General features: G+C 51.4%; 1 protein-coding gene and 1 long non-coding RNA gene across 2 annotated transcripts in view; one reads left to right on the top strand and one right to left on the bottom strand.

The window, feature by feature from the left end:
* RIN3 (Ras and Rab interactor 3) overlaps positions 1 to 21210 on the bottom strand; it is a 123133-nt gene that overhangs the window by 92666 nt on the left and 9257 nt on the right. The window lies entirely within an intron of this gene.
* On the top strand, positions 3828 to 4714 carry LOC131517664 (uncharacterized). The gene is made up of 3 exons (XR_009264736.1): positions 3828 to 3982; positions 4076 to 4354; positions 4456 to 4714. It is a non-coding gene; the product is annotated as an uncharacterized LOC131517664 (long non-coding RNA).

Below are 21210 nucleotides of genomic sequence, written 5' to 3'. Positions count from 1 at the left end.
ATCAACCTCTCAGCTGGTGCCATCTCTCTACAAACTCACCACTCGAGCGTCGGTGGACATTTCACACACTCTGCCCAGCACAAGGGCGAAGACCTGGGGCTCATTAGTCTCTGTCCCAGCCCCTGCCGCGCCCTGGCCAAGTGACGAAGGGCAAGGTATTTAACGTCTACAGGGCTCAGTTTTCTCATCTGTACAATGGAGCTGGTAACACCTGCTACATGCAACACACACCAAGCAGCACCTGGTCCGTGATAACACTTCAAACAGGTCTTTTTTCTGGCTGGGGAAGCCACATACGCAGTCATGTTCTGTTTCTCCCAGGAACACCTGTTGCTACAGTGGCAACATAAGAGAGGGCCCAAGATAAGCAAGAATCCACGGCTCGGTCCTCTAGGAGCCGCTGGGGCACCAAGACGGTTAAGCACCACCGAGAATGAAGACAGGTGCACCTGTTCTGAAAATGATTGTCAAAATCTAAGAGAGACGGATGGTGTGGCCCAGGCCCAGCGGCCCCTCCCAGGATGCACACGGGCACAAGGAGACAATGAAGATGGCTGGCTGCAGGGGCGTTTGCAGTGACCAGACAATGGGAACGACCAAAGTCCATCCCTAAGAGAATGGGTCCATAATTTGTGATTCTATCCACCCAGGGCCATCACGCAGCTGCTAAAAGGCAGGAATCAATGCAACACAGTGAAATCTCAAAATCCTGTTAATGTCCTGATTTTAGTCCTTGTGCTGAGGGCAGGTAAGAGAATGTCCTTCTGTTTGAGAAACACTCACTCAGATACATTGGGGTAAAGAGGCACCGTGTCTGCAACTTAGAACGAGCAGAGGTGACAGAATGTTCACTGGTGGGTCTGGGTGAAGAATGTACATACAGGAGTTCTCTGTACTAGTCTCATAACTTCCCTGGGAGTCTGAAGTTACATTAAAAGAACAAATTTCAGGGGCGCCTGGGTGGCTCAGTCGGTTAAGTGTCTGACTTCGGCTCAGGTCACGATCTTGCAGTTTGTGAGTTCGAGCCCCGTGTCAGGCTCTGGGCTGACAGCTCAGAGCCTGGAACCTGCTTCGGATTCTGTGTCTCCTCCTCTCTCTGCCCCTCCCCTGCTCACACTGTCTCTCTCTGCCTCAAAAATAAATAAAACATTTAAAAACATTTAAAAAATTAAAAAAAGAACAAATTTCAAAATCGCTCAAACCTAATGTTGAGTGGAATAAACACATTACAGAAGGAAGGAACATAAGGAGGTGTAAAAACACACATGCCACAGCTCTTGTCTTGTTTGTGGATACGGACACAGGCAGTTCAGGATGCTGGTTCCTGCCGAGGGGAGAGGAAGAAAATGGGATCGGGGAGGGGTCTGCAGGAGGCTTCGGCCAGCTCTGTGACCCCTGATTCATTTTTTAGGGGATCTGCAGCAATAAGCCAAAGTGACAAGGATTTAACAAAACTGAATTATGGGTACTCAGGGCATCGTTATGTTTTCCCCTGGACTTCTGTGTGCTTGAAATACTTAATTAAAAAGCAAACAAAACACCCACACACCTTCCCCCCAAGATCTCAGCGTGTGTCACAGGCTGAGGAGATCCAGGGTGGGAGGTCCCCAGGCAGCCAAGCTTATTATTCCCTCTGCCAGCTCAATTTCTACGGTACACTCCAGCTTTTTTTGTTTGTTTGTTTCGTGTCGTGAAGTCAGTTCTGGAGCGTGAGGGCTGTGCCGAAAGGCCATGAAGATAAGCCCAGCCTGGGGGTGGTTCACCAGTTCATCCAGAGAATCAAGCCCCCGGGGACTTGTGGGGAAATCCTCGGAAAACTGCCACAAGGTCACTAGAGAAGAAGCCAGAGGTCACTGGGGCCATTTTTCTGGAAGCCACAGACCTCAGGCCAGGAGCAGCAGCTGATGCCAGCTGGAAAGGCACCCTAGAGGCCCTAAGGTAATGACCAAAGCCAAGCCACTCCACCTGGCTGAGCTCCAGTGCCCCCCACCGTGATCAGGGAGACCAGGCCACCTCCCGGAAGGTTGTCTGAGGATCACATGGGACGGCATATGGGAAGAACCCAGCCACGGCTGACGCAGAACAGGTGGTAGGTACTAGAGGGGATGGGGCATTTGGGACAGTTCACAGAGACGTCCAGATGTGCAGCGACTGCTGATTTCCACAGCGTAGACACTGCTGGCCTTGCTGACAATGACCCATCAACGGTTTAACCAGCAGCCCGCAAGGTTCCTGAATAGCTGCCCACAGGCCTTTGTGAGCCTCCAAGCCGCTGGCCTCTACCTCAGATGTTCCCCTAATGCTGAGGTTCTCTCTGTAGCATCCCAATATGTACTCGTTGTATCTGTTTGACGACTTCTAGTGACAGGGTGGCTGGCTCACTACCTCACTGGGCAACCCATCGTGAGAAGCAATTCTCGATGTCTATGGAGACGAAATGTGTTTCTCTCAAGCTTTCCCTCTTGCTGCTTTCTCTATACGTTATAGGGCCTTGGGGACCACTCACCCGCCCCCACAGAGCCCTTCAGCTATATGAAGATGGCTGGCACACCCCCTCCCCCACCCCAGGTCCTCTCTCCTCTTGGATGAACAGCCCTACTCTTCGACAAGACTTCCCAGAGCTAACGTTTATCAGCTGTTTCCCTGTTGGCGGGCCTTGAGCTTGGTGTTTTACATACAGTGTCTCTATGAATTTGCAAATGAAGTGATTTTTTTTTTAAATAACATTTTAACATACACAACTCAACCATTTTTGGTATAGTCACAGAATTATGCAGCTATCAGTATAATTTTAAGATATTTCCATCACCCCAGAAGGAATCCCATACCCATAGGCAGTCATGATTTCCTCCCAACACCTCAGGCAGTGGCAACCACTAATCTACTTTCTATTTCTGTCTTTATAGATTGGCCTCCTAGATATTTCATATAAGGAATCAGATAATATGTGGTCTTTTATGTTTGGTTTCTTTCACTTGCATATATATATATATATATATATATATATATATATATATGTATTTTTTTTTAATTTTTTAATGTTTATTTTTGAGAAAGAGAGAAAGAGAGAGAGAGAGAGAGACAAAGCATGAGTGGGGGAGGGGAAGAGAGAGAGGGAGATACAGAATCCAAAACAGGCTTTAGGCTCTGAGCTGTCAGCACAGAGCCCGACAGAGCCCGATGCGGGGATCCAACCCAGGAACCGTGAGATCATGACCTGAGCCGAAGACAAACGCTTCACTGAGCCACCCAGGCACCCCGCATATATATATTTAATTCCAGTGTAGTTAACATAGCATGATATTAGTTTCAGGCATACAAAACAGCGATTCAACAATTCCATACCTCACTCAGTGCTCATCAAGATACATGCACTCCTTGTTGATTGATAGGGGCATATGTACCCCAATGTTTATAGCAGTGCTTTCAACAATAGCCAAATTATGGAAAGAGCCTAAATGTCCATCAACTGACAAATGGATAAAGAAGATGTGGTTTATATATACAGCGGAATACTACTTGGCAATGAGAAAGAATGAAATCTGGCCATTTGCAGCAACGTGGATGGAACTGGAGGGTATTATGCTAAGTGAAACAAGTCAGGCAGAGAAAGACAGATACCATATGTTTTTACTCACAGGTGGATCCTGAGAAACTTAACAGAAGACCAATGGGAGAGGGAAAGGGGAAAAAAATAGTTACAAACAGAGAGGGAGGGAGGCAAACCATAAGAGGTTCTTAAATACAGAGAACAAGCTGAGGGTTGATGGGGGTGGAGGGGCGGGGGCTGGTGGGGAAAATGGGGGATGGGCATGGAGGAGGGCACTTGTTGGGATGAGCCCTGGGCGTTGTGTGTAAGTGATGAATCACAAGAACCTACCCCCAAACCAAGAGCACACTGTATACCTGAGCCGAAGTCCGACGCTTAACCGAATGAGCCACCAGGCACCCCCACGGCACCCTTACTGAAAACCAATTGAATGTAAGTTACAGCGGAGTTTGGAGCTCCCTAATCATACTGTTTCACCATCCTTCTGAGCATGCTGAGTATCCTCTTTGTATTTTCGAAACGCAGAGTCTCAAACAGGGACTCTTTTGAGTTCCCCAGATGTGCCCTGAGCAGTGAAGAAAGACCCATTACCATCACTTCCCTCAGCTAGATATTCTACCCCTATTAACGTGACGTGAGACGGCATCAGCTTTTCCCCAGCCACAGACGCGAGCAACACTCTGATAAACGGTGGGAAACTGTTGCATTCTGAGGTCGGGATTCCCACTGTCGAAGTGAAGGGAAATAACAGACCTACGAGATGAGCAGCGGTTGTGACAAACGCCGTATTCGTCAGGAGAACAGGTAGGATATAAAGGCGGTGGCACTGAGCTCAGACTCAGGAGACCACGGTCTCGTCCTGTTGTTCACTATGTGACCGTGGGGCACTCACTCCTGCTCTCTAGGTTCCGCGGCCTCTTGAGAAAAATGAGCAGGCCGAACCGGACCTGGGACGGCAAGTAGGTTGAACGTGCACGCGGCCGGTAGCCGCTGCTTAGACTGATGTTGAAGGCTCCGCAGGAAAAGAAGGCTAGGACACAGCGTGCTGTGTGCCACGGGCTCCGTCTGGCTCTGTCATGCACCGACATGGACCCGACCAGGGACTAAGGCTCTTTCCAGCACTATGAATTCCACGATTCTGGACTCAACTGACCCGTGGCTGGACGCCACCTAAAGGCTTCTCTCCCTAGCTGGGCTGGCTCGGCCCCAGCAGACAGCCTGCGAGAAGGCAGGCGGCCAGCCCAGCTTCTCTGTGGCCTCCTTCCTGCCAGATGCTTTTCCTCGACGTGTAGAAGCTGAGCCACAGCTGCTGCCGATTCTACCTCTGGCCCAGCGTTTGGTGCACACAAAACGCGGCTCCGGGCTGACCACGGGGATGGAAGAGACGGGGCCAGTTTCAGAGTCAGAATGTCTTCAGCCTGTAACGTGCACAACCCACGGCCCGGTTTCACAGGCTAAATAAATGCCTGAGGCCCTGGTGGGTTCCCACCGACGCCTGGGGGCTCCGAGGACGGTGTTTGGAAAATCGTGTTGTGAGAAAGTTCCCTGGCTTTCTCTCCACCCAGAAACCGAAAGGCCTTCTGCGAGGCGGTGGGACACAGGGTGCAGCTTAAGCCGCGCCCCTGCCCCCCATCCTCCCCCACCCCCCCCACCCTCCCCTCACCCCCCCACCCCCCCACCCAACACTTGGTGGGTTAGCCTCAGGAACCTGGGATGCGGTGCTGTGGGCCCCTGCCCACAGCTTCTCAGAGGGGAAGTCAGCTTAAGCAGGTCTTCCGGACCCCGGAAGTGCTGAGAACGGGTCAGGCTGTCTCAGTTCGCACGTCACAGCCCACATCAAGGGGTCTAGCAGGTCAAAGGCCTTCAAACTTTCCACACCTGTGTGTGCTGCCGACCTCTGTTGCTTGGCACATGCCAGGCACTGCCCGGCTCCTAGCCCTGCCTTCCAGGCTGTCTGCCGGGTCCTCCGCTGACCCCAGGGGTTCCACCTGCTTAGACTGAGCCACTCCAGGGCCCTGGTGGAGCCTGGTGGAGCCAGGCTCCAGTGCTGAGCCCTCTGGTGGCTGCTCCCACTATGGCGGGCCTGCCCCCAGACCCCATGTCTCAGGTTTGACTGCTGGCTCATAGCTTCTCTCTGCATGGCCCTTGGCCCTGGCCAATCTGTGCTCCTGAGAGCCTTGGACACCACAGCCTCCTGGGAACCTGGATCAAGTTCTTCCACCCTCCTGGTGGGTAGTAACTTCCTCTGGCTCACAGGTCACAGCCTCTGTCCCTATCCCAGCCAGCCCCTTGAACCCAGCCTTACTTGACTCAGCCTGCTGGCCCTGCCCACACACCAGTCCTCGGCTAAGACTACCCACTCCCATCAAGACCCAGCTCATAGATGATAATACCAATTCTTTCCCCAGTGCTGTGTGCAGTTGGGCTCTGAGCGATGGCAAGGGCTGGGCTGATTAGTGGTTTGAGCACGGGCTCGGGAACCAGACAGCCTGGACTAGAATCCCAGCTTGGTGACCTTGACAAGTGACTAGATCTCTCTCTGCCTCACTTTCTTTACACTTAAGATGGGAGGTATGAAAGGCACCTGGGTGGCTCAGTTGGTTAAGCGTCCGACTTTGGCTTAGGGCACGATCTCACGGTTCATGGGTTTGAGCCCCATGTCGGGCTCTGTGCTGATAGTTCAGAGCCTGAAGCCTGCTTCGGATTCTGTGTCTCCCTGTCTCTCTCTCTCTGCCCCTCCCCAGCTCGTGCTCTGTCTCTCTCAGTCTCTCAAAAATAAAATTAAATAAATAAATAAAATTTCAAAAATTAAAAAAAAAAAAAAAAGATGGGAGATATGAGCATTACTACCTTATGGGATTCTGTAAAGAGTTCAGGAGAGTGCCCGGCATACAGCAAGCATCAATGATGTTACTCTCAACCATTCATTCATCCAATGAGTATTTATTGAGCATCTACTATGGACCAGACAAAATTCTAGTCTTGTCACGATAATAATTACAAAAATAATCATACATAGTGAAAAAGCAGCTGAGCTTTCCCTCCTTCCTCGCGTCCCCCGCCTCTGCCCAAATCCTTAGCAACTTCACTGAACATGAAGATGGTTACTGGAAAAGAGAGCATTTGGGGGACAGATTTCCTGCCTGGGACTGAAGCTGGATGCAGTGGGGACACAAGAACCCAGGTCACCAAGGGCATTGGGCAGGCCCGTGAGCAGCTGTGACACCTGTATGTTGACATGGGCTGCGGCCACCTCTGCAAAGACACACAGGAGAGGGACCAAGTGTTGCCCTCGGTGGGGGACGGGGAGGCTGGGGCACAGGGGTGGGAGGAAGGCGTTTCACTGTATACCTTCTCGCACCTTTTGAATTCAACTCATGGGACTCTACCACCTGTTCCGAAAATAATTAAAACAATTTGTAACTTTGAAAAAGAAAAGTTCTCATCAAGGGGATTTCAGATGTGGAACCGAGCTGGGTTCTGCACAAGCACCTCTAGAGAACGCAGCTTTCTTGTTTTGGCTAAGATGGCACATGCAGGTCATTTCCCTTCTAGAACTTATCTCAGAGAGATGTTTCAGAGGTGAGATAAGGCTCCACGGACAAAGATGTTTACTGCAACGTGACTTACAGACGTCAAGAAGGAGAATCAAATGGTGAACAACGTCTCTTGTCACGGCCCGTCTGCTCCCGGCGCTCTGTGTCAGTCTGTGCGCCCAGGCTCAGCACAGAATAGGTGCTCAATGAAATTTTTTTAAATGCTTGAATGACTGGGGAAGGATTAGTACGATACGAAATTGGCAACAGCCAATTATTTTTGATCTACAAAGAAAGCAATTTTAGATATTCAATCTCATACAAACCCTGGAATCACATATCTATAAAGATACAGCTGGGGGCGCCTGGGTGGCTCAGTCGGTTAGGCGGCCGACTTCGGCTCAGGTCATGATCTCGCAGTCCGTGAGTTCGAGCCCCGCGTCGGGCTCTGTGCTGACAGCTCAGAGCCTGGAGCCTGTTTCAGATTCTGTGTCTCCCTCTCTCTGACCCTCCCCTGTTCATGCTCTGTCTCTCCCTGTCTCAAAAATAAATAAACGTTAAAAAAAAAAAAAAGATACAGCTGCACATGTGCAAAATGATAAACAGACAAAGATACTTGCTGGGTTCACTGCAGCATTGTCTGCAATGGGGAAGAGACTGGAAACAATCTAAACGTCCATCGGAAAGGGGCTGGGTGAATGAATGGATACCAGGCAACTGCTACAAGAAGAATGAAGAAGCCCTCTGTACACTGACATGGAAAGGCTTCCGGGACATGTGGTTACATGACAAAAACAAATTACAGAACAGTATGTATACAGTGTTCCCTTGTTGGGGGGAAAAAAAAGATCATTTGCATTTGGAAAAAAGGCACTGGAAGAAGATCCAAGAAACTAATCACTAGCTGAGCAAGTATAGGAACAGACACACAGGAGACAAGGTGGGAAGAATTTTTCACTATACATCTTTAAAAAATATATATATATGTATATTTAAAAATATATAAAAATATATAAAATATATTAAAAATATATGTATGTATTTTTTAATGTTTATTTATTTTGAGAGAGAGAGAGAGAGCAGGACAGGGGCAGAGAGAGAGGGAGAGAGAGAATCCCAAGCAGGCTCCAAACTGTCAGTGAAGGAGAGCTCGATCTCATGAACTGTGACATCATGACCTGAGCCGAAACCAAGAGTCAGATGCTTAACTGACTGAGCCGCCCAGGCACCCCTAAAAATATATTTTTATTTTGAACCCTGTGAATGTATTACATACTCAAAAATAAATTAATAATGTTTCCAGAGATTTCTGTGCACCAGGCATTGCTCTCTATTAACCACATTAATCCATTAAAACAACCCTGTACCATAACTCTGGTTATCATTCCCATTTTACAGAGGGGGAAACTGAGGTACAGACATTAAGCAACTCACTAAGGCTATGGAATCGGTAAGGGCAGAGCTGGGATTTGAACTCTCTGAGTATACAGTCCATGTTCTCAACCACTCTGCCACGTCTCTCCAGGTTCCTGCTCATGATATAAAATGAAACGTTGAAGAGTATAAACATACGAGAAGAGAATAAAGAGATGGAAAGACAGATCTGGTCTGCGGAGTGTCAAGGTATGAATTCTACACAAACCGATTTGAAGAATCCATACAATCCCAGCTGGATTCCCAAAGGTGTTCCATGAAAAGGCACGCAGAGATGACAAGGGCCAAGGGCACCCCTGACACACTTGAAGAACGGGGGTAGGATTTGGTTTGCTGGGTACCAAGACCTGTTATAAAACTACAGTGATTGGGGTGCCTGGTGGCTCAGTCGGTTGAGCGTCTGACTTTGGCTCAGGTCACGATCTCACGGCCCCGCGTCGGGCTCTGTGCTGACGGCTCGCAGCCTGGAGCCCGCTTCCGATCCTGTGTCTCCCTCTCTTTCTGCCATGCTCTGCCTCTCTCAAAAATAAACAAACATTTAAAAAATTAAAAATAAAAAGTAAATCACTGTACAGTGATTAAGATGCTGTGGTACTGGCACAGGGACAGACAAGTCAGTGGACTAGAACAGTCCAGAAACAGACGGACACATACACGGGTCCTTGACTTATGCAGGGCCACAGCAGGACATTGAGGAAAAGAGCAGTCTTTGCAACAGAACATGCTGAGACAACTGGGTATCCACGTGGGAAGAAAAAAGAAACGTGACCTTTCTTCACAGCATATACAAAAACCAGTTCCAGGGAGACTCTGTCCTGACCTAAATGCGGAAAGCAAAACAAAGAGCTTCTGGAAGACAATAAAGAATATCTTCATAATCTGGTGGAAGAGAGAGATTTCTAAGCAGCGCCCAAGCGTGCACACACACACACACAGACACACACCAGCCTTAAATAAACTGATACATCTGACTGCGTTAAAATGAAGACTTTCTGGGGCGACTGGGTGGCTCAGTCGGTTAAGCATCCGACTTCGGCTCAGGTCATGATCTCGTGGTCCGTGAGTTCGAGCCCCGCGTCGGGCTCTGTGCTGACAGCTCGGAGCCTGGAGCCTGTTTCAGATTCTGTGTCTCCCTCTCTCTCTCTGACCCTCCCCCGTTCATGCTGTCTCTCCCTGTCTCAAAGATAAATAAACATAAAAAAAAAATATGAAGACTTTCTGTTCATCAAAACACTGTTAACAGAGTAAAGGCAAGCCCTCAGGGGGAGAAGATCCCTGTAATTCATGTAAGCAACAACGGGCTGATTACTGGATTATGTACAGAACCTCCGCACATCAGTAAGGAAAAGACAAGGCGTATATAAGCAAATAGAAATATGGGCAAGAGGCTTGAACTTCACACTGAGGACATCTCAGTGGCCAACAAGCATATGAAAAGATTCTCGACAGCATGAGGAATCCAGGAGCCTGGAATTACAACTCCAAGAGCCCACAAGAACGGCCAGCGTGAAGAAGACCGGCTTTGGCAAGGACCAGAAAGGAGTGGGAGCGCCGGGGCCTTCCTGTTCCATCGGCGCAAATATAAACTATTCCAGCACTGATTGTTAATCCTGAAATGAAGGGATTGCTTTCTCCTTCTTTCACCCTTTTCTGTATATTGCAAATGTTTGCACCGAGTGTGCGCTATTCTGAAAATCAAAAAATAATAGGTGAGCATTACAGGGGAAACAATAAAAATGGAAGAATGAACGGATGCCTACAACCGCGTCTCCCCGGGAGACCAGTCTGCTCCTCTGGGTCTCCCCATCACATAAAATGCCACATGTGGGGATTCGGAGAGATCACCGTGGCCCCAGCCTAGCTGTGCCTCAGCCACCCTGGACAAACCAAGGGAAGGGCTTCTGTCCCTAGGGATCCAACCTGATCCAACCCTCCCCTAACCTACGGCCCCTCATCCTTTTCAGTCTCCTCATCTGGAGAAAAAATGGGAGACATCATGCTGACACCCACAGGGCCAAGGAGCTGGGCAGATCAGATGGAATTATGTACGTGGAAAGGTGGACACCCAGACATACGTAACACAAAACAGATCCAAAAAACCCAAACCGATTCCAAAAGTTATTTTTCAGCCAGTAGAGATTTCCCAGCTTATGGTCTGGTTGGTGCTGTCTGAAGGACCATATGCAATGGTGGAAATGTCCAATGTCTGTCCTATCCAGTGTGGTCACCGTTAGCTGCCTATGGCTATGGGGCACTTGAATTATGGCCAGTGTGACCGTCACTTTGTTTTAATTAACTTAATTTGTAAAACAGCTATAGGTGGCCAGAGGCTAATGTATTGGACAACAGGGGTCTAGACTTTTGCACTGTTTAAATCTCCATGCGTGCGAACTCACGTACTATGTGGGGGATTTGTTTTAGTTAGAAAGAAGAAATAAGATAGAAAGGAAAATTCCACGCACGTTGAGGGTTATTAGCATTAGCCGTTACTCTGTTCAGAAAGCTTTTCGAGGGGGAGATTCTGCTCTTGGCCACCTGTTCCGCTGTGTGAGGGCCCCTTCTCTTAGGAGGCTGGCTGCGGGTCTGGCTTTGCACACGGATCCCGGCCCACCCCTTCCTGAGCTTCTACAAAGTTCCCAGAGTCCATGTCCACCCTTCTGCTGCCTTGTCCTTCCCAGGGGTGGACCTGGTTAGGAAAATAGGGCTCAGATGGCTCTGGGGAGGTGTGTCCCTTGCCCCTACCGGCCCCCTTTCCTTCAGGAGCACCCACAACACGTGGTAGCCCACATGTCCCCCAGTGACCCTGGCCTCTGGCCCCGCCTGCCGCTTACTCAGTGGTTCCCCATCATCTGGGGGAAAAGGAAGGGGAGCAAAGTGCTCCCTTCCCCCACCTGCCACTGGGGCTGAGGAAGGAGAGGAGGCAAGGGGGGTGGGGAGAGCAGCAGCCCATGGTGGACATGACTCACCCAAGAGAGACAAGGGGCCTCTGTGCCCTTACTCAGGCCCCTCCTGCTGGATCTCTGCTGGGATTTCTTTTTTCCTTGCCCTTAGCTTCTGGGGGCCTGCCCAAATTCCACTCTGAGCCTGGCCTTTCAAGGTCTGTAGAATGAGACTGAGAACAGCACCGACCCTACGGCACACTGTGAGGACAAGACAGACCACTGTGTGCGGAGCTTAACGGTGGGTCATTGATACATGGTCACTGCAGACATTACTCATCCTGGACAGCGGAGTGGGGCCGAAAATGGTTTGCCCTGGAAAGAGAGCCGGGGTCTATCCTAGCCGTTCGCAGCCGTCGTGTCCCGGGACGAGTCTCCCTCCGTCTCTGGACCTCAGATCTCCCAACAATAAAGTAAGAAGAAGAATGCTTCCCCCTCCCCGCCACGACTACCTCAGGGGGTTGCTGGAAGGGTGAAACGTGACCATAGGGTGTGGGGATGTGCTTGGACAAGGTGAACCCCTGTTTCTAAACCGGGGGCAAGGTCAGGCACAGAGCCGGCCTGGGGCTGATTCCCGACGGCTGCCTGCCCGCGGGCACTGCCACGGGCGTGGGTATGCGGGCTGCGGACCACCCGCCTGGCAGCACCTTGCAGGAAACTGCCTCAGCGTCACATTCCTTCTGGTGACACTGAGTCACCCTGCCACCCACCCAACACTTGTTGTGACCACATTTCCTCTGCCGGGGGATAAGCGAATCATGTGAACGACCCAGCCTAACCAGTCCCGGTGTTTCTTGGCACCTGCCACGTCCTGGGCCCGGGCCTGTCTAGAAAAGCAAAAGGGATGCCCCTCTCCCTGCCTGAAATCCCATGCTTCGGGGCTGCATCTCTTGTAGGATTTGTTCCCGGCTACCAGCCACGCGCCTCTGCCCTCCTCAGACCATACAGTCTGCACGGTCCCCGACGACTCAGCATGAGGGAAGTCACTAGTGGTGACTTTGCAAGAGTGGGAGGAAGCCGAGGACACTGGCTCGCAAACTCCAGGGGCTGCTGGGAGGCGGGGGGGGGTGGGGGGTGGACAGAGTTGGGAGCTGTGAGGAGCGGTCCGGAGGCATGGCAGGCACACTCCAACCCCTCCAGGTTGAAGCATCTCCCCGTGACTCCGGGGCCCGGGTCGCAAGGTGGGACTCCGCCAGAGGATGAAGGGGGGAGCTGGCAGGTGGGACCAGGTGTATTTTTCTGCATGTCTCAAGTTCTTCACCTGGCCCATCCGTCCAGGGCTAAATCGGGGAGGGGGGCTAGGAGGTCACCCCACCCTGCCGGAGGGGCTCAGAAGGCTGGGGAGGGTCCAGCGGCCCTCTCGCGGGGTGCGGGCTCACCCGGCAGCAGGCTCCCAGACCCTTGGGGTGCAGGGGGTTCAGGGGCTCAGGACAGCGGCTCTGGACTCAGACAAAGCTGGGTCCAGGTCCAGGCTCGGCCACTGATGGCTGGGAGCTCCGATCAAGCCACTTGTTGGGCCTCGTTTCTTTGCCTGTTAGCCGGGCACTGAAACACCAGCCTCACGGGGCTGTGACAATTAACTGAGAACAAGCTCTCAGCGAAGGGGCCTGGAGTAAACCCTCAACACATAACTGCTGCCATTATAGCGACACACCTATGAGTGCCAAGAATCCTCGCTTTAAAAGAAACTTTTTTTTTTAAACATCTATTTATTTTTGAAAGAGAGAGACAGAGCACAAGCAGGGCAGGGGCAGAGAGAGAGGGAGACACAGAATCCGAAGCAGCGGGCTCCAGGCTCTGAGTTGTCAGCACAGGGCCCGATGTGGGGCTGGAACCCACCAACCGTGAAATCGTGACCTGAGCCAAAGTGGGACACTCAACCGACTGAGCCACCCAGGCGCTCTGAGAATCCTCGCCTTTGATCTGCCTTGACTGACATGCGGCTCCCTGTAAAGATTCTTCTATTAGAATCACAGAGTATGAAATAGGAGCACTGACCACTCCCCTTCTCGGAAACTTTCCAAGTCTCGAATTTCACTGGAAGGGAGAGGACCACAGGACAGTGCCCATCCCAAGGATTTGTGCATTTTAAAGACAGACTGTACATAAAACGGGCACTTGTTAATTCAGAGGAACAAAGTGCCAGTAGCAGGAGAGCAGATGGTGCAGAGACTTGGGGCCCACATACCTACACGATGTAGATACACTTGGTTCTCATTTTTTTGTGGTTGTTATGTTGTGTAAAGTCACCGTGAACACTGAATTAGCGAATACTGAACCACCGTGTCCAGGGGGAACACAGGGTGACGTTCCTGTGAGCTGCTGGTCACATTTTCATCACCTGATAATATATAACCTTCCCTACGTGCATTTTTTAAAAATGTTTATTTATTCCTTTGGGGGGGGGGGGAGAGAGAGAGAGAGAGAGAGAGAGAGAGAGAGAGAGAGAGAGAGAGAAGCCCAAGCAGGCTCCGAGCTGTCAGTGCAGAACCCTACGTGCAGCTCAATCCCACAAACCATAAGATCATGACCTGAGCCAAGATCAAGAGTTGGACGCTTAACCGACTGAGCCACCCAGGCACCCCATGTGTATTTATTTTTAAAGACACTCTACTTAATATATATTCTTGATGCATGAATACCAAATTTACAGCCGACAGCACATCTAACTTGCCTAAATAAAGCTTCTTTAACACACACATTTTCTTGCAAGGGCATCACAGTGTTCTTGCATTTTGAAATGCGAGAACGGGCTTCAGTTCTGTGGTCGGGGGACATTTTAAACGGTGAAATCATCAACAAAATGCATACAAATGCAAAAAACAAAACAAAACAAAACAAAAAACCACGGCACTAAACAGACCCTGGCAAGGACCCTTGTTTGAAGGGTAAGAACTCAAACAGGAAGGTAGAGTGCCTCACCTCAACTGGCCTCAGGTGGGAATGTGCGTGTCAGAAGATTCCAATTTTTCCACCGCTCTGAGCATGTCTGCAAATGACGTCTGAAGGACTATGATTTGGGGGTTACAGATACTTTTAGCAAGTAGGACAATGTGCAAATAGGGAATGTGTGCGTAATAAGGCAAGTGTCCCTCCGTTAGGCTGGCACCAGTCATGACCTGGACGCGAACCCTGGTCTCACAGCAGAGCCCTGCAACAGACCTCGGGGCTGCGGTGACATCTGAACAAGGACACAGCCCACCTCTCCCTGTGGAGCCCAAGCCGGGCGCCTGCTCACCTCCAGCTGAGGCTGCTGGGGGGCCGCCTCGGTCAGTTCCCATCAGAGGTGGAGGAGGTATCTGGGAGGAAAACAGGAGGACGATATTTGTGGCAACTACAGGAGGGGCCTCTGCCAGCGCCCCCCAAACCTGGAGGCACCCCAAAGGTCACTCACCTCCCTACAGACTGCCGTGAGCAGGTCGCCTGCGTGTCTTGATGAAGTTCCCACTGTGTGTGGCCGCCATGCGCCACGTGCTGTCCTGCACAGAGCCTGGCGCACAGTAGGGCCTTCAGTACCCCCACGCGGTGTGATCAGAGAGGTAAAGAAGCCAGCTCAAGTTCTCACAGCAGGTCAGGACAGACCCGGGACGGCGCCCAGATGAGGGTGTCGTCCACGGCACCGGGGAGCCACAAGAGGTACCACAAACTGGCTTATTGCCAAAGGGATGAGTGGAGTTGATGAGACGGGCGAGGGGCTAGGGCCCTTCAGGAGACCACTGACCGTGGTTCAGGGTTATTTTTTTTTCACTTATTTTCCAAAGTTTATTTTATTCGTTTGATCAGGCTCCACGCCCAACGTGGGGCCTGAACTCACAAGCCTGAGATCGAGAGTCACACACTCTACTGACTGAGCCGGCCGGGCGTCCCTGGTTCTGGCTTCTTGAACACCTACTACGTGTCAGACTCTGTTCAAGCTCCCCATGCGTGTTAACTCCTATGATACGGTAAGAGCTCTGCGAATTCAGAACCATTAGTATCCCTGTGTTACAGAGGAGGAAACTGAGGCAGAGGGTAGACTGTCAACCCTGACAGTTGGCTCCAGGGTTCACGACACCCGTAACCATTGCACCGGGATGTTCCGCTCATCAGCTCCACGCGTCCAGTCACGCTGAGCTGCAAGGGCTACCCTCCCCTGGGGAGGCGGGGGCCGGGCCCCCACGCTGCCATGGCACAGACCCAGTCCGCCACCAGGCTCTGTCCACTCTACCTCCTAGATATGCTCCAGCGGGCCCACTTCTCCCCTGCCGAGACCCTTGTCCAGGCCAGCATCACTGCTCGCCTGGAGCCCTGCGGGTGCTTCCTTTCGGTCTCCCCACACACTGCTGCCCCCACCCCGCGTCCTTCTTCACACAGAAGCCCGAATGCGAGCCGGCCCTCGTGGTTCCCTACCCGAAACCTATACCCTTTGTGCAACCGTTTGTGTGACTGTATTTGCCACTGCCCCAAACTGGAAATGACCCAAATGTGCTGCCGTGGGTGAGTGGACGCACCAACTATGGTGTGTCCGATACGATGAAATATTCTCAGCCGTGAAAACGAACACCATCCTGAGACACAGCCGCGGCCAGATCTCCCGTGCACTCAGCTAAGTGAAAGAAGCCAGGCTCACAAGGCAGCGTGCATACGGCGTTCTCAAAAAGGCAGAACTCGAGGACCTGAGAAATGAGTGACTGCCAGGATTGGGGGGCGGGGGGCGGGGAATTCCGCCCAGGGACAGGCTGTTCCGTGTCTTGGTTGTGGTGGCAGTTACACAACCGTCTACGTTTGCCAAAGTGTGTAGAAATGAACACACAAGAAGGTGAATTTTACTCTATGTAAATTTTAGCTTGTTATGGGTTGGACTGTGTCCCCCAAAAAGATACGCTGAAGTCTTAGCTGCCAGCCCCTCAGAATGTGACCTTATTTGGAAGGAGGGTTGTTGCGGATGCGACGAGTTGAGATGAGGTCATACTGGAGCAGGGTGGGCCCGGATCCAGTATGACCGGTGTCCTTATAAGAAGAGAACAGACAGAGACACACACACAGGCAGCTGACGGTCACGTAACGAACAAGGCAGAGGCTGGGGTGATGCTGCTGCAAGCCGAGGGCCCCCACGGACGGCCTGGGGCCCCCAGAAGCTGGGAAGAGGAAGGGCGAGTCTGCCCAGTCTCACAGGCCCCGATGCCCTCTTGATTTCGGACCCCTGGCCTCCAGAACTGTGAGAGAATAAATGTCTCTTGCTTTAACCCTCCCCCTAGTCTGTGTTACGTCGTTAGAGCAGCCCTGGGAAATGGATACACAGCTGAGATTTTTAAATGCAGAACAAACCTGTCTCACTCTCCGTGGCCTTCAGGGGACTGCTGTCTGGTCCCCTCTCCGGCACAGGCCATCCTCCATCCATGCAGGGTGCTAACGTCCGGCCCGCTGAGCCTGCAGCACCCCCCACACGGCCAAGCTGGCTCACCCCACATTTATGTGGGAAACTCCCAGGCGTTGTTCAGCCTGGCTCTCGCCCCCAAGAGAGCTGTCCCAGATGCACCCGCGTCTGAGCAAGATACCCTCAGCCAGCTGGCACCCCGGCACTCCAGGTGACTATCCTGCACCCCGTAGGCACAGCACTGCACGTCGCTCCTATGTCCCCACAAGACGGAGGGTCCTTGCGGCCAGGGTGAGTCGTCAGGTCATTGCTGGACGAGCGCCGTGCTCCCAGACACTGAGCTGGCTGGGAGTCTAAGGCCTGGGGAAGAGCTTGGGGCTTCGGCAGTTACCCCGCATCGTGCCCAGCTCAGCCCCGGCCCTGCAGAGGTGGCGCCAGGAGTCGCACCAGGGGTGCCTGCTTTCCCCAGCCACAGCCTCTGTGCTTAGGGCCTCCCGCGCAGAGTCGGCCTCGACAGCTTGTCCAGGAGCCCCACCCCTGGTCTACTGGTCCCCCCGCAAGATGCAGGCCTCCCAGGCCCCTTTCCTTCTTCCACATGCCCTCTGTCCTGTCAACCTCTCCTGACCTCTCTCCTCGGCATTAACCTGCCATATATTCACTCAATAAACATTTTCCAAGCCTTGTGCTGGACACTCCTCCCCAGCCCTCACACCTCTCGCTCAGCACGACTGTTCTGGGAGTTGAACACCGCCTAGCACGGTGCTCAGTTGGCGATGACACCCTGCCAAGAGGAGCCACTTTCTGCCCTCGGGAGCTTACAGTCTACTGGGCCAGAGAGTACACTGCGAGGGCGTGAGGAGCAAGGCTCTGAGGGTGCTGCAGGGTCTTCTACTGTCCGGGCTTCCAGCTCGCCTGTTTGATGCCTCTGCACACGTTAGAAAAAGACACTCCTTCCTCCCCATGAATGCAGGCAATCCCCTCACCACCCTCTCACCATTTGACATCATGCGTGGCTTGGCAGGAGAATGAATTTTCAGCCCCCACGTGTTTCTCTCTCAGCCAGGTGCCTCTGTGCAGTGAACAACCTGCACAACTGTATGCAACAGCCCTGGAGGCCTGACAGTCTCCTAGGCTTTTTACAGGAGATGTAAGTGGGGTGCGTGTGCTCAGTCTCCGAGGCAGGAAAGAGCTCACCTTTCCAGAGGCTGGAGGGAGAGGCAGTCGGTGAAGACTGATGTGCCGGTACCCCTCCCCCCGCCCCCATCTCCAATGCCTCATGCAAAGGAATGGCCTAGGCACCTTCACAGAGCCTTGGAAAGAGCCTGGGTCCAGCTGTTGAGACATCAGGACAATCACTTCCCCTCTCTGTGCCACAGACTCATCTGTAAGCAGGGGTTGGATTAGGGAGTCCCCAGAGAAAAACTGAGCTCTGGACATCTGATGATGCTAGAAGCAGGGATGGGGGCTGCTTTGGCCTATAAAAAGAAGACGACTGTCTTTCAAACCCTTTCCAGGGACACTTGCTCAGCCTGTCCAGACAGCCCACCCCACTCAATCCCAGGCCACACATGGGACCTCTCAGACACAGGCAGCCCTGAGGGCTTCTGCACGCCCAGGGAGCAATCCTGGGCTGTGCAGGACCACTCCGAGTAGGCTCTGATAGGCTCCAAAGAAGTCTGTGCTATCCTCGGAAGGGGATGTCAAGCCCTGGCCATTTCTGGACAAGTCTTTCCCAAGGCCAGGCAGAGAGGTCATTCAAGACCTCCAGCGGCCGGTGTTCAGCACAAACCCACCCTGGCACCCAGCAAGTGCTCAATAAAGAGGCAATGAATGAATGAATGAATGGGCAAATGGTGCCAGCCAGCAGGGACGCAGGCGCTGCTGAGACTGGGCCTGGCCTTTCTCGTGCTTGTGTGACAGGAGACTCGATCTCAGAAGGAGCTGCAGAGGTCAGCACAGGGGGGGTTAACCTATGAGGGTTCTCCATCTAGAGCAGAGATGGGGAAACTGAGGCTGAGAGAAGAGACACAGTTGCTCAGCAGTATTTAGCCTTGTCAAGGCACAGAACTGGGGAGTTAGAACTCAAGCCAGAATAACTAGTCTGCAGCTTCTGGTGAAATCTAAAGCTCACAGACACCCAGTATGAAGAAAATGTTTGCAATCTAGTCTTTGAAATAAGAGCCCTAGTCGACCCAAAACCGCCTTTTCTCTCTCTCCTCCTCTTCCTCCTTCCAACCTCCACTAGGAAATGAAGACTCACAGGCAGCCCTGCAAAGCAGCTTTATTATTTCTGACAAAATCTGCTGCTGTGTGACGAGAGAGAACAGTTTTTATGTTAGGATCAAGTTTGTCTGTGAGTATCAGAAAATCTAAAATAACAGTGACTTAATTCATATAGAGATGTATTCTTCTGTTATAGAAAAGCCCGAGGAAGTGGTCCAGAGTCGGGATGATGCTCCAACATGTCTAGGACCCTTACTATATTGTTGCTGCCCCCTATATAGCCTCCTTTCTCAAATTGAGTTCAAAGTCCAAGATGGATGCTTCGACTCCCACCATCACATCTGCATTCCAGCCAACAGGGAAGAGGAAAGGAGAGAAAGCCACGCCCCTCCTCTTTAAGGACATGTCCAAGCAAACTGCACTCCTCACTTATATTTCACCATCCTGAACTTAATCACATGGCCACACCTAGCAGTGTTCAGCTAAAATTTACACCCAACTAAAATTCAGGGACCAATCAACAGGCTCTACTTCACCCTTGATTTCAATTTTTTTTTTTTAACGTTTATTTATTTTTGAGACAGAGAGAGACAGAGCATGAACAGGGGAGGGGCAGAGAGAGAGGGAGACACAAAATCCGAAACAGGCTCCAGGCTCTGAGCTGTCAGCACAGAGCCCGACACGGGGCTCGAACTCCCAGACCGTGAGATCATGGCCTGAGCTGAAGTCGGACGCTTAACCGACCAAGCCACCCAGGCGCCCCCACCCTTGATTTCAAATACTCTAGGGTGGTGATCTATCTCAAAGAATTGGGCCTCAAACCCTAGCCCCACATAAGTTTCCACCTAAGTTTTCAGGAGCTTCATTTAAAACAGAAAGGACTAGAAAGAAGTTGACCAGTGTCTGTGCCAACTGCAATCATTAATCATATGAGGCAACCAAAGATGATACATGGGTAACATATGTCCACAGCACAGCATATAAAAATGCATATAGGAAACAATGAAAAAAAAGGAACACAAATTAACATATACATGCAGATCAAAACTGCATGCAAAGACTGAAATTAACAGGTACTCAGACTGGGTGTAGCCTCAAAGAGATTAAAATGTTTGATGCTGTAAATGCCACTCTTTTTGTGTGACCTTTTTCAGGTATGTAATAAATTTGGGGGAGAAAACCAATAGTGTATGAATTCGTGTGCACACACACACACACACACCCTATATACATACAGGAAAGAGCTCCCAACCCCTTGTAATGGCGACAACCTTGTAAAGCAGGGATCCTCCTTGCTCCATGTGGCAGAGAAAAAAAAGAAAGGTGTCCTGGCGGGTAAAGGTGCAGGGACTTGCCTAGGGTTGCCCAGCTCTGAAACAGACCTGTGGTCTTCGCCACCACGGTAAAATCCAAACTCTTCCACCTGTTACCAAGGGGGCCCCAACTCCCTTTCTAGCTTCACCCCACACAGAACTCTCTCTCCCTGTCCGCAAATCAGGCTCTTGAGGGCTTCCACATGCAACTTGTCCTTTCTCACCTTCCTGCTCTGTGCTTTTCTCCTATGAGGATGCCCTTCTCTGCATACACCTGATTTCAGCTGTTAAAAACTTACTTATCCTTCAAAACCCAGTCCAGATGCCACCTCTACCAGAAGGTCATTCCTGCTTACCATAGCATAGGCATGTTTGTATGTTTTTATGTAGTGCCCTGTGAGTTAATTATGTGCATATTTCTCTTATTTTCCCTAATAGATAAACTGGAAACTCCTCGATGTTCAGTAAATGGACAGATAGACAGACGAATGAATGGGTGGGTGGATGGACGGATGGGAGGATGGGAGGACAGATGGATGGGTGAATGGATGGAAGGATGGATGGTTGGATGGATGGATGGATGGATGGATGGATGGATGGATGGAAGGATGGATGAATGGATGGATGGATGGATGGATGTGAAGATGGATAGATGGATGGATGGAAGGAAGGAAGGAAGGGTGGGTGGGTGGATGGATGGAAGGAGAAGGATGGATGGATGGAAGGATGGATGGATGGAAGGATGGATGGAAGGGAGGATGGATGGATGGATGGAAGGATAGATGGATGGATGGATGTGAGGATGGATGGGTGGATGGGTGGATGGAAGGAAGGAAGGAAGGAAGGAAGGAAGGAAGGA

Source organism: Neofelis nebulosa, chromosome 7, assembly GCF_028018385.1.
Source record: "Neofelis nebulosa isolate mNeoNeb1 chromosome 7, mNeoNeb1.pri, whole genome shotgun sequence".
Taxonomy (NCBI): domain Eukaryota; kingdom Metazoa; phylum Chordata; class Mammalia; order Carnivora; family Felidae; genus Neofelis; species Neofelis nebulosa.
This window is presented reverse-complemented; position numbering and strand designations above follow the sequence as displayed.